The sequence below is a fragment of the Callithrix jacchus genome, chromosome 5 (genome assembly GCF_049354715.1).
Source record: "Callithrix jacchus isolate 240 chromosome 5, calJac240_pri, whole genome shotgun sequence".
NCBI classification, from domain to species: domain Eukaryota; kingdom Metazoa; phylum Chordata; class Mammalia; order Primates; family Cebidae; genus Callithrix; species Callithrix jacchus.
In genome coordinates this window covers 92,304,593-92,319,375 of record NC_133506.1, presented here as the reverse complement: position 1 = coordinate 92,319,375, position 14,783 = coordinate 92,304,593, and the positions used below count along the sequence as shown (strand labels likewise).

The following is a 14,783-nucleotide window of genomic DNA, read 5'->3' as shown; positions in this document are numbered from 1 at the left end:
TTTCAGAAGGAATGGAACCAGCTCCTCTTTGTGTGTCTGGTAGAATTCGGCTGTGAACCCATCTGAACCTGGCCTTTTTTGTGTGGTAGGCTCTTAATTTCTGCCTCAACTTCAGACCTTATTATTGGTCTGTTCATAGTTTCGGCTTCCTCCTGGTTTAGGCTTGGGAGGACACAGGATTCCAGGAATTTATCCATTTCTTCCAGGTTTACTAGTTTATGTGCATAGAGTTGTTTGTCATATTCTCTGATGATGGTTTGAATTTCTGTGGAATCTGTGGTGATTTCTTCTTTATCATTTTTTTTATTGCGTTTATTTGGTTGTTCTCTCTTTTTTTTTATTATCAGTCTGGCTAGTGATCTATTTTGTTGATTTTTTCAGAAAACCAGCTTTTGGATTTATTGATTTTTTGAAGGGTTTTTCATGTCTTTATCTCCTTCAGTTCTGCTCTGATCTTAGTTATTTCTTGTCTTCTGCTAGGTTTTGAGTTTTTTTTGATCTTGCTCCTCTAGCTCTTTCAATTTTGATGATAGGGTGTCAATTTTGGATCTCTCCACTTTTCTCATGTGGGCACTTATTGCTATATATTTTCCTCTAGAGACTGCTTTAAATGTGTCCCAGAGATTCTGGCATGTTGTGTCTTCGTTCTTGTTGGTTTTGAAGAAGTTCTTTATTTCTGCCTTCATTTCATTGTTTATCCAATCAACATTCAAGAACCAGTTGTTCAGTTTCCATGAAGCTGTGCGATTCTGAATTAGTTTCTGAATTCTGAGTTCTAAGTTGATTGCACTATGGTCTGAGAGACTGTTTTTTATGATTTCGGTTGTTTTTGCATTTGCTGAGGAGAGCTTTACTTCCAATTATGTGGTCAATTTTAGAGTAGGTGTGATGTGGTGCTGAGAAGAATGTATATTCTGTGGATTTGGGGTTGAGAGTTCTGTAAATGTCTTATCCAGTTTGCTTGTTCCAGGTCTGAGTTCAAGTCCTGGATATCCTTGTTCATTTTCTGTCTGGTTGATCTGTCTAATGTTGACAGTGGAATGTTAAAGTCTCCCACTATTATTGTGTGGGAGTCTAAGTCTCTTTGTAAATCATTAAGAACTTGCCTTATATATCTGGGTGCTCCTGTATTGGGTCCATATATATTTAGGATCATTAGCTCTTCTTGTTGTATCGATCCTTTTACCATTATGTAACGTCCTTCTTTGTCTGTTTTGATCTTTGTTGCTTTAAAGTCTATTTTATCAGAGATGAGAATTGCAACTCCTGCTTTCTTTTGCTCTCCATTTTCTTGGTAAATCTTCCTCCATCTTTTTATTTTGAGCCTTTGTGTATCCTTGCCTGTGAGATGGGTTTCCTGGATACAGCACACAGAGGGGTTTTGGCTTTTTATCCAAGTTGCCAGTCTGTGTCTATTGATTGGTGCATTTAGCCCATTTACATTTAGGGTTAATATTGTTACGTGGGAATTTGATACTGCCATTTTGATGCTAGCTGGCTGTTTTGCCCGTTAGTTAATGCAGATTCTTCATTTTGTTGATGCTCTTTAGCATTTGGCATGTTTTGGAATGGCTGGTACTGGTTGTTCCTTTCTATGTGTAGTGCCTCTTTCAGGAGCTCTTGTAAAGCAGGCCTGGTGGTGACAAAATCTCTGAGTACTTGCTTGTTCACAAAGGATTTTATTTTTCCTTCACTTATGAAGTTCAGTTTGGCTGGATATGAAATTCTTGGTTGAAAGTTGTTTTCTTTGAGGATGTTGAATATTGGCCCCCACTCTCTTCTGGCTTGTAGGGTTTCTGCCGAGAGATCTGCTGTGAGTCTGATGGGCTTCCCTTTGTGGGTGACCCGACCTTTCTCTCTGGCTGCCCTTAGCATTTTCTCCTTCATTTCAACCCTGGTGAATCTGACGATTATGTGCCTTGGGGTTGCTCTTCTTGCGGAATATCTTTGTGGTGTTCTCTGTATTTCCTGGACTTGAATATTGGCCTGCCTCGCTAGGTTGGGGAAATTTTTCTGGATAATATCCTGAAGAGTATTTTCCAGCTTGGATTCATTCTCTTCATCACATTCAGGTACACCTATCAAATGTAGATTAGGTCCCTTCACATAGTCCCACATTTCTTGGAGACTTTGTTCATTCCTTTTTGCACTTTTTTTCTCTAATCTTGGTTTCTCATTTTATTTCATTGAGTTGATCTTCGACTTCTGATATCCTTTCTTCTGCTTGGTCAATTCGGCTGTTGAAATTTGTGCATGCTTCACAAAATTCTCGGGTTTTGTTTTTCACCTCCTTCAATTCACTTATATTCCTCTCTAAGTTGTCCATTCTTGTTATGATTTCCTCAAATCTTTTTTCAAGGTTCTTAGTTTCTTTGCATTGATATAGAACATGTTCTTTTAGCTCATTACCCACCTTCTGAAGTCTGATTCTGTCATTTCATCACACTCATCCTCCGTCCAGCTTTGTCCCCTTGCTGGTGAGGAGTTTTGGTCCTTTGTTGGAGGCAAGGTGTTCTGGTTTTGGGTGATTTCCTCCTTTTTGCACTGGGTTCTTCCCATCTTGTGGATTTATCCACCTGTCGTCTGAGTGGTTGCTGATCTTCCAATTGGGTCTCTGAGTGGACATCCAGATTGTTGATGATGGAGTATTTCTGTTTCTTAGTTTTCCTTCTAACAGTCTGGCCCCACTGCTGTAGGACTGCTGAGGTCTACTCCAGGCCCTGCTTGCCCGGGGAACTCCTGTAACAGTTGCAGAACTGTAAGGATTGCTACCAGATTCTTCTTCTGCTGTCTTTGTCCCAGAATGATGCCCGCCAAATGTCAGTCTGATCAGTCCTTTGTGAGGTGACTCTTTGAATATACAGGGGTCAGGGAGCTGCTTGAGGAGACTGTCGGTACTTTATAGGCGCTCAAGTGCTGAGCTGTGAGCTCCATTGTTCATTCAGGGCTGCTAGGCTTGTACGTTTAAGTTTGCTACAGCAGAAGTCATAAAGCCCCTTTTTGTTTCTCAGGTACTCTCTCCCAGGGAGTTTGGGCTCCATTTATGAGTATCCATGGCACTGTCCTGCCCAGAAAGGGGGCAATCTAATCACTGCTTGCCTGCAGTGGCTATGCTGAGCTGCCGTGGGCTTCGCCCTGCTGCCGTGGGCTCCGCCCTGGTGCTGTTGGCTCTGCCCTGTTGCTGTGGGCTCAGCCCTTCTGCTGTGTTTAATTCCATGCAGTCCCATTTATATGAGTGTGCTCGCATCTGTAGTGGCGGACTCTCTCTGTTTTTGCGGGTTGCCCTGGCAACGGCGAGTTATTTTAGCAATGGCAGGCTGTGTCAGCAATGACAGTGTAGCTTTGTAGGGGTCGAGCGCCTCCATAATGGGGATGCCCCTCCCCCTCCGAGCTGCACCGTCTTGGGTTCTGCTGTCCTTGCCGTGAAACTCTCAACCCTGAGCGTTTCCAGTTGCTGTTTTGTTTGTTTTTGTGGGGGTGCGACCCACAGAGCCTGATCACCTGGGTCTCTGCCTCAGGGCCCTTTTTTTTTTGTTAAGTTGAGCGGTTGACTCCCTCCCAGGTGTTACAGTCACATGCTGCACGGGTGCCGGGATCTGTGTGACTTCCCGTGTAGCAACCCACTGCGCTGGCTCAAACCATGTTGCTGCCGGGTAATCTCCTGGTCTGGCTTTGTGTTTAAGTCTCATTTAATTAGATGAATGTGCTAATCTGCCTTTCAAAATCTCCAATTGCCGGTTTAACAGGGCAACCAAACCAGCGTATTTTGTATGGAGTGTCGCTGTGCTGCAGCCTTGGCCCAAACAGCCGCACCAGGCCAGACAGCTGCGCCGGCCCAAACTGCCACGTGGCCGTGGGGCTCTTACACCTGGGAATCTCCTAGTCTGTGGACAATAAAGATCCGTATGGAAATGCGGCATCCACTCACCCTCTGTGGATTGACTGGGAGCTGCAATCCTGAGTTGATTCTACAGTGCCATCTTAAAAATGGGGACTCAGTAATCACTTTTCTGCCTTGAGAAAGAAGGCATGATAAAAGTCAACTTATTGTTGCCTTTTATTATACCTGTGTTGTGTATGTGCTGCATTTGTTATTTAAGAGGATTGTACAATAAACTTGGTGTCTTATGGTACCTTAAACTGTACATGTTTGACATGTATCTTGTTCTGTATGCTTTTTGACAGGAAGTAATCATGTTTTGCCCAATATTTTTTTGTTCAAGGTTCTCAGTGTGCTTTATGGACAAGTAACTACCATGGTGACTTTTTCTTATGGATGTAATAACTAAGGCAGTGAAAGGAGGAAGCAGTGAACGAGTTCTACAGTGATCTACGGTAATAGTATGTAACATAGGAATGCTACATCATGGAATGTGACATATGGGATGTGAGCATTCTGTATGTTACATTGTGTTATAATAACTGGGACTTTAGGTAGAGTGGAGCAGTGAACTAATATTTCTTCCCTAGGAAGGCTTGAGTTTCTAAAGGCAGGTAAAAGCCATTTCCAAATGCCTTTGGTTAGGTCCCACTCTGATCTTTTCCTTCTATCTTTGTAATAATTTATTCCCTAATTGACAGAGAGAGTGATGAAGGGTCCACATATCCCCTTTCATCACAATTTCTGTCAATTAGGCAATAAATTATTGCAAAGTATATATTGGTTAAAAAAAAGAAGAGGAAGAGGCAGTTTTTCATCATGGTTAAAAGTGGAGGGTCTGGAGTCCCATGGTCCTGGGTGTGAATCCTGGTTCTGGCACTATCTGTATGACTCTGGCTATAAACCTCTCATGCCTCACCTTCTTCATCTGCAAAATGGGTAATTGTGTAGCAAATGTACATGGAGAACACTTAACGCTTTGGCACATTGCAAGCACTCAGTAAATGTTAATTATTATTATTATTGTTGCTATAAAAAAATGACCCCACAAGGTTATGGAGTATGTTTACATCTTCAAACTATCAGCTAAGATATAGCCTTAAACATATACTCTCCTTATGCGTCAGTGTCCCTGAGGCTTGCAGTGCAACAGCGAAGCTTGATTGGTTGGTGAATTTAAACACCTGTGACTTTATGACTTACACCTCAATCTCCAGTTTTGGTTTTGGGGTTTTAGAGAGATAATACATGGGCTGCCTCTTTCTCTCCTCCCTCTCTATATTTCCTTTGGTGTGGGAGGCAGAATAATGGCCCCCTAATGATGCCCAGGTCCTAATACCCAGAGCCTGTGAATAGGCAATGTTAATTGGCAAAAGGTAATTAAGGTCACAAATAGATTTAAGTCTGCTAATCAGCTGGCTTTAAAATAGGGAGAGTATCCTGAATTATTTGAGTGGGCGGAAGGTAATCAGAATGTCTTTAAAAGTGGAAGAGAGAGGCAGAAGATTCAGTCAGTGCTGGCGAAGATGTGATGAAGGCAGAGTTGACGAGATTGCTGATGGTGAAGGTGGAAGCAGCGGACAAACCCAGAAACATGGGCAGCCTCTGAAAGCTGAAAAGTTTGGCAAGAAAACAAATTCCCCCCACTATCCAAACCTCCAACACTTTGATTTTAGTACACTGAGTCCCAAGTCAGACTTCTGAAATAGAGAACAGTAAGATAGTAAATTTGTTTTGTTTCAAGCTGTGAGATTTATGTCGCTTTGTTACAGTGGCAGTAGAACATTATTATAGCGAAAGTGTGTGTGTTTGTGGGGGAAACATCCCATGGGAACTCTGGTAATCTATTTTTGCTGAAGATGAAATCAAGATGAATAGACTATCTTTTCCATGTCATTTATAGAACTTATTTTCCATACACATACTTAGAATAGATCTTTAATGATTAGCATAATAGCAAAGATGGTTATAGTTACTATGTTTCATAAACCCTAAAAAGCAAATTACAGGTGGATTTTTAAATGAGCAAATTAGTATACATGATATACCTCACAAAATTATAGAATTTAAATCACATTAATTAAACATTTTAGAAATAATTTTTATAGAGAAGCATAAAATTACATAAAAGCCAAGCTGCTCCTGAAGATCCAGGGCACATGGGTACCACCGTTAGGGCAAACATGAATATGTGTCTTTTATTTACGACCTGAGCCTATCTCCCTTCTGATCTCACCCTTTGTCCACAGCTCCCCTTTCATCACTAATTATTGTTTACTACGTAGTCTTCATGTCATTACTCCAAAGAGATGGTGCTGTGACTGCACGTGGGACACGATCTCCCTGCAATCTTAGTCCCACTCGACATTCTTTTCCATGTAAGTGAATTCCAAATGACCTCTTGGCTCTTCTTACCCTGCAGCCACAAAAGCACACCTATTGTGATCCTTCCTGTTTCTTATTTTGTCTATTCCTCCCAGTGCCTTTCCTGAATACACAAAAGTCACATCTTTGGTTTCTCTCTGAATCCAACACATTCGATTTCATTTCTGATTACTATCCCACGAATTACAATTTGTAGCCTTTCTTGAAAGGAATCCTGGGGGTGGACTTTGGATATCTCATCAGTCTTGTGTCCTGTTACTCTTGGGATGAGTCAAAACCAGGAAGTCCCCTGCAGCTTTGGCAACCCACCATTGCTGAAGAAGCCACCAATTGTTAGAAATACGAATATCTGGCATCCATCGTTTTGAGCCTGTGCTCGCCATGAACATGAGACCTACACTTTCCTGGTGCTTCTCCATTCAAGACCTCTTAGTTTTATATCTAGTAGAGCAGAGCTACACAGTGCCAATCTTCTAGCAATAAACCTCACACAAACCCAATAACCTAATTATTGTGTTAGAATGAGAAGAGATGAAGATGCTGTTGAGTTAGGTCATCTAGGTCTCCAAAGAGGAACTTCACAAGGTGATACTTTTTGTGAAGTTATGGTGGTCTACATCGGTTCTGAGGCTGGTGGGTTATTAGTGCACCAGAACCAAAGGGATTCTCAGGATTGACTCACAGTAACCTGACTTTTAAGTGCCAGATGAATCAGACAGAATGCAAACTTATTAATTTAACATTGAGAGTTGATCCATTCTGCAGCCACGGAGTTCTCAACTGCAAATCAATGCACCTTCTTTGTTGCACAAATTAGGTTAGAATTAGACAAATCAAATAGTAATAGGAAGGCTTTTTTTTCCCTTATTTTTTTATTACATTTTAGGTTTTGGGGTACATGTGCAGAGCATGCAATACAGTTGCATAGGTACACACAGGGCAGTGTGTTCTGTTTGCTTTCACCCCTTCACCTACATTTGGCGTTTCTCCCCAGGCTATCCCTCCCCACCTCCCCCTCCCACTGGCCCTCCCCTTTTCCCCCCAATAGACCCCAGTGTTTAGTACTCCCCTTTCTGTGTCCATGTGTTCTCATTTTTCATCACCCACCTATGAGTGAGAATATGCGGTGTTTCATTTTCTGTTCTTGTGTCAGTTTGCTGAGAATGATGTTCTCCAGATTCATCCATGTCCCTACAAACGACACGAACTCATCATTTCTGATTGCTGCATAATATTCCATGGTGTATATGTGCCACATTTTCCCAATCCAGTCTATCATCAATGGGCATTTGGGTTGATTCCAGGTCTTTGCTATTGTAAACAGTGCTGCAATGAACATTCGTGTGCATGGGTCCTTATAGTAGAACGATTTATAGTCCTTTGGGTATATACCCAGTAATGGGATTGCTGGGTCAAATGGAATTTCTATTTCTAAGGCCTTGAGGAATCGCCACACTGTCTTCCACAATGGTTGGACTAATTTACACTCCCACCAACAGTGTAAAAGTGTACCTTTTTCTCCACATCCTCTCCAGCATCTGTTGTCTCCAGATTTTTTAATGATCGCCATTCTAACTGGCGTGAGATGGTATCTCAATGTGGTTTTGATTTGCATCTCTCTGATGACCAGTGACGATGAGCGTTTTTTCATATGATGGTTGGCCTCATATATGTCTTCTTTCGTAAAGTGTCTGTTCATATCCTTTGCCCACTTTTGAATGGGCTTGTTTGTTTTTTTCTTGTAAATCTGTTTGAGTTCTTTGTAAATTCTGGATATCAGCCCTTTGTCAGATGGGTATACTGCAAAAATTTTTTCCCATTCTGTTGGTTGCCGATTCACTCTAGTGACTGTTTCTTTTGCCGTGCAGAAGCTGTGGAGTTTGATTGGGTCCCATTTGTCTATTTTGGCTTTTGTTGCCAATGATTTTGGTGTTTTGTTCATGAAGTCCTTGCCTACTCCTATGTCCTGGATAGTTTTGCCTAAATTTCCTTCTAGGGTTTTTATCATGCCAGGTCTTATGTTTAAGTCTTTAATCCATCTGGAGTTAATTTTAGTAATAGGAAGGATTTTGTCAAAAATGGAACTAGAAGAGAGATGTGGGGTCTTGAGGAATGAGGTTGAAGAACTGCCTCAAGTCCACACGTGCTTATGTGATGGTGTTCATGTGTTCAAGTTGCTCCTTCCTGGATTGGGCTGGACACTGTGGAGTTGTGTCTTTAGGGCCCACTTTCTCTTTTTTAAAAATTTTCTTGGCAGGGTGCGGTGGCTCACGCCTGTAATCCCAGCACTTTGGGAGGCCGAGGCGGGTGGATCACGAGGTCAAGAGATCGAGACCATCCTGGTCAACATGGTGAAACCCTGTCTCTACTAAAAATACAAAAAATTAGCTGGGCGTGGTGGTGTGTGCCTGTAATCCCAGCTACTCAGGAGGCTGAGGCAGGAGAATTGCCTGAACCCAGGAGGCAGAGGTTGCGTGAGCCGAGATCGCGCCATTGCACTCCAGCCTAGGTAATGAGTGAAACTCTGTCTCAAAAAAAAACAAAAAAATTTTTCTTAACCGCTTGGACCACCAGGGATAGGGTCCACCTTCTTTAGACCTCCAAGACAAGCATTATTTCTTTGATTCTTTATAGCTTTGGTTAGGCTACATGTATGACATTGTCAAACTTGAGTAATCATTTAATTGATTGGGCATTTGGAATAAAGAGCATATGAGTTTGTTCAAATTTTGACTTTAACATTTACTAGCCTTGACACTGAGCAGATGAACTTCTGTAAGCCTTGGTTCACTTGTTAGGAATGTGGTGTTAACAATAGTATGATAGGGCCATTGTGAGAATTGAGTGAGATAATTCATGTAAAGCATATAACAAAATGTCTAGACATAATACTTAATCTATTTTTAATTGAATGAAAGAAACCTTGCTTTTCTACTCTTTGGCCCTAGGAGACGCTGTGGCTTCTGTGCATCTGTAATTACTTCGATCATGTGTTGACAGGACTATGTCCATTTTGAAAGTTCTAGAGAAGCCTTCCAGCTGTTTTCTCCATTTTTCTCCATTGAACCCATAGCCCAACTCCAGGAAACATTGGGCCCACAAAGGACAAGGTAACAGATATTGTACCAAGAGAAGGGCCATCGGTCCTGTCTGGGTTGCCCTGTCATTTCCATTGTCCACAATAGTAATCCTCTTACAGGGATGACATCAAACTGTTCTCCTTCCTCCTCCGGGGCCATCTTCTTCCTACTGGCTTGCAAAGAGTGTCAAGGTTGTTATGTGATGGAGAGGTCCTTTATAACTAAGTTCCCCAACATTCTGGAAAACAGAAGAGCTGGACCTGTATGTGTTTTTTGCTTTGGGTCAGGTGTGACTCAGTTTCTTTTAAATAGAAAGGTTCCATCCTTAATCTAGCACTTTCATCAGGTATCAGAATGGCTTTGCATGACCATGCCATTGTCAGTTGGCTCAGGGGAAATAATTCATTAGCTCTCGTGGGATTGTTTTGTCAGTTGAAGCTTCACGAAGCAGTACAATGCAACCCTACGAACAAGGTTCCTGGGTGCCAGGCATGCTCTAGGAGCTTTGAATGCATTAATTAATGTTGCCCTCTCAGCCTTGTAAAGTAGATGCTATTAATAGCCCCATTTTAAAGATGAGGAAATAGAGAGGTTAAGTAACTTGTCTGAGATCTCACGGTATGTGGCAAGGCTGGGAATCAGAGACCCAGGTGGTCTAGACATGCTTCTGCTTTTTAAACAGAGATGGCCAACGTTCTTTTCTAGGTTTTTCTACTTTTTTAGGGGGTGCTTGTTCTGAGTTTTCATCCTAGTCTCCTTTCCCCATTCAACTTACAGAGTCCTCTTACAGGGGTAGTAATTGTATTTACCTTCCACTGTGAGACTTCTCCCTGCAACCAGCGTCTATGCTGGGAATGGGGAAGGGGGTGTTTCCTAGAAAGTGGCAGAAGGAAGAGAACACAGGTTTGTTTGTTTGTTTGTTTTCTGGTCAATGGAAACTGACCTGACAGACATTTATCCTCCACAGAAGTGCAGAGAGAAGAACTTTTTACTCTTATATACAGTCGATGGGTAGTTCTTTATGACCAATTGCCCACATTTAGAGATGTTCATCCCAAACTGTGGTGTCTCTCTAGGTCTTCCGGGTCAGTCGGATTAGGCAGTTTCTTTAATGGCCACAGATACCAAATACATATACCAAATGGGTGGATACCACCCTTTCCAGGTAACTCTTGAGGACTAGAGAGCCCAGTGGCCCTCCATAATGAGCTATAATATCAAAGTTTTTGGCTCCTGGATTAGAAGAAAGGCCTTCTTGATTCTTTTTTTGTTTCTGTCTTGTTTTGTTTGTTTTTTTTGGAGAAGAAAAAAGAAGGGAGTCCCAAACCTGCTCACCTCCTACAAAAAGAGTAAGAAAAAAAGTAAGAGAACTTACTGGCTGAGATGTTTTCTCCAGGTACTACTAGTATGTCGGCCTTGACTGCTGTGTTGTTCCAGAGAGAGAGAAGGGAGTGCTGAGGGGTGGGGAGAGAGAGAGGAGAATCGAGAAAATGTATTCAGAAATTTTGCTGCTGTGATGCCTTTTTAAGATGTTTAGAATGTAGGTGGTGGCCTGTGGCTTAAAAGCATCACCTAGGAAAACCCTCCAGATCCGATGCTCCAACCTGAAAGGATAATTACAGCAAACCTTTCAATGTTGCCACACAGGGTTGTTCCCATTTGAACTGGGTGCGTGGGTTGTTCCCATGAAGCTTGTGAATCATGCTTGAACACACTGACCAGATATTTCTAGCCAGCCCCATATCCAGAGGATTCATTTCCTATAAAAGACATTTGATCACAGTGTTGAAACAATGCATTCCAGGTTAGCTTGCCCCGAGACTAACCCATGGCTGTGTCATAGGTGCTGATTGCCTCAGCCTAGAAATTAGTCCTAATCTAACACGAACCTATTCTCTTCTCTTTGGAGACACTTTCTTTTTCTCTTGAATTTTAATCTCTCCCCCTTCTCGCATTTAAAGTGTATGTTTGCTTTTAAAATGTGTTTTTATTATTAATTTCTTTTTCTCTTGATTTTTAATCTCTCCCCCTTCTCGCATTTAAAGTGTATGTTTGCTTTTAAAATGTGTTTTTGTTATTAAAACTTTAATTTTAAATCAAAATGGACAGAAATAGAATAGAAACTTACTCAGCTAAGGGGGTCATTTCTGTCTAGAGTAAGATAATTTTCTTCATTGTTTGAAAAGTGGAAATTATGGGAATTAATAGCAACATAGAGTAATTATCTTCTAAAGAACATTAAGATCTCACTGATACCATCTAATTGCCTTTAAAAGACACTGGCAAGGTGAGATGGAGGGGGTTGAAAGACTTTTTTTGGTGTCAATTCCTATTTACAGAGGAATAGAGAGCTTTCTAGAGAAAGCTAGACATGATAAGTAATGTCAGAGCTTTTTTTTTTTTTGAGACGGAGTTTTGCTCTTGTTACCCAGGCTGGAGTGCAATGGCGCGATCTCGGCTCACCACAACCTCCACCTCCTGGGTTCAGGCAATTCTCCTGCCTCAGCCTCCTGAGTAGCTGGGATTACAGGCATGCGCCACCATGCCCAGTTAATTTTTTTGTATTTTTAGTAGAGATGGGGTTTCACCATGTTGACCAGGATGGTCTTGATCTCTTGACCTCATGATCCACCAGCCTCCCGAAGTGCTGGGATTACAGGCATGAGCCACCGCGCCTGGCCCTGTCAGAGCTTTTAAGAGACACTAAGGACATGAGCTCTGAAGAGTCCATGGTGAGTGCCTAGAGTCTAAGCACAGAGAATCAAGAGGTACTTCTGAGGGTCAGAACTTGGGGTCGCTGTCTTGGGGTCAAGTGTTGTTTGCATTAGGCCTCAGTCCACAGCTGTTCACCACAGAAGTGCCAGATAACGAGGGGAGTGAGGAGCAGAAGAAAGGGTACTGGTCTTCTTGTTGACCACATGCCATGAAGAAGTTACCATTCTCTCTGTGCCCAGATTCTTCATCTCTGACATTAAAAAGACTACTAGCTGCCATCCAATACCTTCCTCATTCAAAAATTCACATATTCTGTGCATTTCTGGATGAGGGGTAAAAATTCCTCGGATGGTTTCTCACTGGAGCTGTGATGAGTGAGCTGGAGAAGGGTACTTTGAAGAGTTGGAAAGCAAGCTTTTGCTACTGCAGATTATTTCTGTTCTTGTATCAGGTTCGATTTGACCTTCCTAAGGAAATAAAAGTACTTACAATTCAATCTCATTATTGTGTGGCGTGGATGAGTCAGTTAAGTTTTCTGCCCAGCAGTTTCCTCATCTGTGAAATGGGGCTATTCATAGTATCTACTTCATGATGGGATTGTGAGGATTAAATGAGTTGATGATATTTATTAAATTATTGACCACGATTGATTAGCTCTGTTTTATAAACAGGCAAATAGACATGAAGAGGGGGACTCTCTAAGTGTGGTTGTCTATCAAGCTATGTCTGAATCTAAGAGCCTAGAATAAGGAATCAAGTCATTCAGATCTTTAAGCCAAGAGTCTCTTGTCAATGATAAAGCAGTGCCATGTGTGTACCTACGCAACTGTCTTGCATGCTCTGCTCATGTACCCCAAAACCTATAATCCAATAAAAAATTAAAAAAAAAAAAAAAAAAAAGCAGTGTCTTTCAATGCAGTGCACACACTTGAGACTTTTGTTAAAAATTGGGTTCCCAGGTCCCACACCTGGAGATGCAAACACAAGAGACCTGGGTAAGGCCCAATAATCCAAATGATATAGAGAGTGTAGGCTGTGTGCTGAGGGCAGGTGATGGGGGACAGTTGAGGGGTGAAAGCAAAGGGAAAGGGGGAAGCGTGGTTACCTCCATATTTTGAAGAGTTTAAACTAGCTATGATATAAAGTGAGTCAACAAGAAGAAAAGAAAAAAAATCTAGAAAAATATATCTAAAATATCTCCCTTTAAAAAACAATTCTGGGGTACATGTGCAGATCGTGCAGGATTGTTGCTTGGGTATACACATGCCATGGTGGTTTGCTGCATCCATTCCTCATCATCTACATTAAGTATCTCTCCTAATGTTATCCCTCCCCAATACCCCCACCGCCTGCTATCCCTCCCCTAGCCCTTCCACCCTGCAATAGGCCTGGGTGTGTGATGTTCCCCTCCCTGTTTAAGAAATATAATTATGGACCCTCGGAGTGAAAAGCAGAGAAGTAAGATTTGACCTCAGACTCTAGAGACCATGTTGTGTTTCCTGATTCATGTTTGTCTTTCGAGCTGTGCTAAAATTATAGTTTCCCTCCCTGCAAGCCCCTTTTCTGCTCCAGCTGCTGACTTAATGCTGAACTATGTCATAAAACCTTGAACTCCCTTTGGGGCTGTAAAGGATACTTACTTAGCCTCCCAGTTAAAAATCCAGATTTCCTATTGCCTTTAAAAGGTTTGACCACATGCATACAACCAGAAAATGGTTTTACATTCTCTTATACAAAGAAGACACTTAAAAAAAAAACGCTGCAAGCCTTCAAGTGGCTAACTTCCCTTTTTACTGTGCAGTTTATAATCACGATTTTTTTTTTTTTGAGATTGAGTTTTGCTCTTGTTCCCCAGGCTGGAATGCAATGGGAGGATCTTAGCTCACCCAACCTCTGCCTCCTGGGTTCAAGCGATTCTCCTGCCTCAGCCTCCCGAGTGACTGGGATTACAGGAATACGCCACCATGCCCAGCCAATTTTGTATTTTTAGTAGAGATGGGGTTTCTCCATGTTGGTCAGGCTGGTCTCAAACTTCCAATCTCAGGTGATCCACTCACCTTGGCCTCCCAGAGTGCTGGGATTACAGGTGTGAGCCACTGTGCCTGGCCATAATCATGTATTTTTTTTTTTTTAATCACGAATGGCATGGGGGATATTTTGCTCTGCAAGGGAGGAAGTCATTCTGTTTCTAGGATAAATTGAGAACGGCACTGCTGCGTCAGCTCAAGGTTAGCTTGAGTCCAGTGAGATTCCTAAACCCTGATTTTGTAGCCCAGGACATGTATCAGGGTCCACCTGGGCCCAGCACTGAACTAAAAAGAAAGGAAGAAGGGTGGATGAAAATGACCCGTCTAGTTTTCAATTTAGGGAATAGGAATGCTCTTCTGCAAAGCACCTTATGGTTTATGAGACCCTTTCACCATCACAGTTCCACTTTATCCTTACAACCGTGTGATAGGTAGGGCTTATGTTGCTATATTCCATTTGCTCAAGGTCATATGTGCACGGGCTGGATTGAGACTCCGTCCCAAAGTTTCTGAATCCCAGTCCCATGCTCTTTCCACATTTTCATCCTGCAGCCTGAGATGGTGCTTAGATAACCACTGACCAGAGATACCCTGCCCACTCAGAGGAGAGAGAAATTATTGATTAAAATGAAGTCATTCCGGGAGTTCTGCATTCCACTTGGCTAGTGTAAGTTGCTACTTGTCTGGAGGAAGTAA

General features: G+C 42.1%; 1 protein-coding gene across 10 annotated transcripts in view; it reads left to right on the top strand.

Annotated features, from left to right (window-relative positions):
- The window catches only part of LOC103793320 (guanine nucleotide-binding protein G(i) subunit alpha-2-like), a 154,682-nt gene that overhangs the window by 135,960 nt on the left and 3,939 nt on the right, over positions 1-14,783 (top strand). For 8 of the 10 annotated variants that reach the window (XR_013535681.1, XR_013535680.1, XR_013535679.1 and 5 more), the window contains 4 exons: positions 4,224-4,335; positions 6,130-6,258; positions 8,523-8,774; positions 9,214-9,375. The gene's annotated coding sequence lies outside the window, so the exon portion shown is untranslated. Of the gene's footprint in view, positions 1-4,223; positions 4,336-6,129; positions 6,259-8,522; positions 8,775-9,213; positions 9,376-14,639; positions 14,755-14,783 lie in introns of all 10 variants that reach the window. The other 2 variants (XR_013535677.1, XR_013535678.1) reach the window with 2 other exon arrangements.